Source organism: Rhagoletis pomonella, unplaced genomic scaffold (assembly GCF_013731165.1).
Source record: "Rhagoletis pomonella isolate Grant_MI unplaced genomic scaffold, Rhpom_1.0 Rhpom_scaffold_00006, whole genome shotgun sequence".
In the NCBI taxonomy this organism is placed as follows: domain Eukaryota; kingdom Metazoa; phylum Arthropoda; class Insecta; order Diptera; family Tephritidae; genus Rhagoletis; species Rhagoletis pomonella.
Genome location: NW_023458560.1, coordinates 10,720,189 through 10,723,433, shown reverse-complemented (window position 1 = coordinate 10,723,433; position 3,245 = coordinate 10,720,189). Strand labels below are relative to the sequence as shown.

The 3,245-nt window shown below is 34.3% G+C and overlaps 1 long non-coding RNA gene across 1 annotated transcript; it reads right to left on the bottom strand.

Moving 5' to 3' along the window:
* Positions 1-1,913: 1,913 nt before the first annotated feature.
* On the bottom strand, positions 1,914-2,800 carry LOC118741621. Its single transcript, XR_004993304.1, has 2 exons — positions 2,433-2,800; positions 1,914-2,371 (listed from the first exon to the last, which is right to left on the bottom strand). It is a non-coding gene; the product is annotated as an uncharacterized LOC118741621 (long non-coding RNA).
* Positions 2,801-3,245: the final 445 nt, after the last annotated feature.

The following is a 3,245-nucleotide window of genomic DNA, read 5'->3' as shown; positions in this document are numbered from 1 at the left end:
CAGGTTTGATTAACGACCCGTTAGGAAACAGGCTGTAACCCGAAAAAGCAGTAAAATTACTCTTTCTTAAATAGAATGTTCCAATTTTTTAATTTAAGTACTAAATAAAAAAAATATTAAAAATTACTAAATTTTACATTTTTTTACCTAAATCACCTAATGTACTCACCAAAAAATATTTCTTAAAATACAGAGAAAGGCCGCATAGACGGACGCTCTAATAAGCGGACACATTCTTCGGAACGAACAATTTTTGGTTTTTTTCCATACAAAATGCTCTCCCATACACGGACTTTCCGATAAAAGGACGCGGACACTCAAAAATGTCCAGTTATGAAAAAAACTCTCCCATAAGCGGATGCGAAGCTCTAATAAGCGGCCAATTTTGTTTTGTTTTTCAATCAAATGTTGACTCTTGCGCTTCTACATATGTATATGTACACAAGAACATAGCCCATATTCAAAAATATTTTCTTTTCTAGAAAAAGTATTCAGCCTCATTGCGTAAGTCGTAAATTAGGCTAAATTGTACGACTCGACAACATTGGCATTGTCTACTGTCGTGCTGAAATAAGTAAACGACGAAAATCGTCGAAAACTTCGCAGTGCTGCCAAGTTTTTCCGTTTTAATACACTAGTCGAGTGGAAATTTTAGGCAATGACGTGAAATTTTCGATACGATTCGACTCTCGAAAAACGACTTACATTCGATACGACTCTTGCAATGAGGGTGGTTGCCTTTTCGTTGCCAATGGGCAATGAGATTTGTCGGTAGGAAAGAAAACGCAATAAATTTGAATTAATTTTTAATTCATCCTGTTTCTGTCTATTGAAGAATAAATATTATTTTAATTTAGAAACCCGCAATTTAAATTTTTTTATGTATGCGATTTTATTTTATTTTTTACGAAATTCCTATAAGCGGACATCTCTCATAGGCGAACAAAAAAGGTGACCATCGGTGTCCGCATATTGGAGCTTTCTCTGTATTTGACATCGGCATTCGCATTCACATCCGCGGACGTCTAAAATTCCACATTCGCAACATCCCTACTATGTATGCATGAAGCCATTTTATTAGCAACATGAAATGTTTCAACCTCGCGATTTCCTCTGTCTGCAATACATTTTGCCTTTGGTATCCATACACATCATTATCTTGTTCAATTAATTTAACTATGTAATCATTAAAATTGTAATAAGTGGTAAAACTATTTAGAGACATCTTTTCTTTCGCTTATTTTTCAGCTTTTCACAACGATTGTAAGCAAATGTCTTCGAAATTGGATTTCAAATTGAAATTTGTCGTGTAAATATTTATAATTTCAAATTGAAATTGAGAATCGAAATCGCCCAATTTGAAGCTCGGGGAAATGTACTTTAGTGCATGGTGGAATTATACAAGGTGTTGTACGTAGTGACAACTCATGTCGACAGCTCCCTTACAAAAGGTTGTAATATGGAAGCACGAGAGAAACGGGAAGAAAAAAAGCCCGCTTTGCGAAGTAGTTCGAAATTTGGTACTATTTTTCATATAAAATTTTGCATATAAATAGTTACAAACGGTATATTATGATAAGCTAAATTCGCGAAAGTAGTATATATAACGTAGTACTTATGCAATAAATGGTAGTTTAGTTTATTAAACACAATGTCCTATAATTATAGTCAAACTTCCAAAACCAAAAAATTAGTGGTGACCCCGAGTCGTTACATGACGGAATCGACAAAAGGGCGCATCGACGGATGGGGAGAATATTTCATCGAACAAAATGCCAACTAAAGATGTGGAGCTTGCATCGCAATGCAAGCTGCGACCGTTCTGAACTGAGATGCCAGACAAATGGTTTCTACAAATTGAGGCCACCTTTCAGTCGTACAAGACCACATCTTATGTCGGTAAATATAATCTGGTCCTCTCAGCAATTAGCAGCGATGCTTTAAAGGAAGCTGCGGATGTTTTAAAAACCTTACCAACTCAAGACCGATATATTAACCTCAAAAGTCAACTACTGTCACGTTTTACTGATTCAGCCGACCCACATAGGGTATTTGGCTGATTTAGGCATATTTTTATCGCTACAAACATCAAATATAGTTTTAGTTATCGAATAAAACATTCACTATAACTACCCTGTTACTAATAGAAAATTCAATCGTAGTGAAATCGTATTTATTGTCAATATTATTGTGGCTTATTAACATTTGTTTCCATATTGTTATTGAGCTTTGTAGCACTATTATGTTTTTAGGGAAAAGGGAAAAAGCAACAAAGTCTTAGCGGTAGAAGTTACCAAAAAAACAGTTATATGGTTGGAAAAGCAGGGCCAGTGGCAGTGAACCACAGACGGGATTGCAGCAGCAAAAATCACTGGGGAATAGATGCATAGTTAAATACGTAGTTCTTGTTTAAATCTTCCATCTAAACTTACCAAGAAAACAGTTATATCGTTGAAAAAGCAAGGCCAGTGGCAGTGAACCACAGACGGAATTGCAGCGGAAGGAAGCACCGACCAAAATAACTACAAATCTCTCTACTCTAAACCGATGTTTTTTTGCCGAATTAATGTTGAAATTTCTAATTTAATTTTCAGTTGCCAACGATAAGAATAGAGTAAATGTCAAAGAATTGTTCAGTGATTGCAAATCAGTTTTGGAATAGGGAATGAGGTAGTTTAGTACTTTTTTAAAGGCGATAAAATGTAGTTTTTTCAAGAGGGAAACACCGATATAGCTAAGGGAGCCAAGATGGCGGATTAGAGCGAGAACGCTGTCAATATCCAACACCTTGTATTATTCCACCATGGCTACTACTACAAAAAATAAAGCGTACAAGGTGTATGTGCCCAACGCAACCGTTTGATTGGAGAAAAAAAAAAAAAAAATTTATAACATACGAAAACTCATCACAAAGTGTTATCCTGACACAGTTTATTGATTTAACAAATAACTACTTAGTTCTCATCATTTTTAACTTCCAAACCGTCAAATTAGGGATGAATCGATACAAGTAAATCTAAGTACATACTGTAGGGTATTTTACTTGTATGTTTTAATACTTGTTTAAATTCTTGATTTTCAGTTTATGGTTCTATGAATTTGTTTGTTGTTGAAAAGAAAATTTTTGATAATTAATAAATCAGCTTTCAAACAAGAAAGAAATTAAATTTTTAAATTGAATATTATATCATATGATAAATTTGTGGGAAGTTAAATCCACACAATATTTCATATGAATACATTTA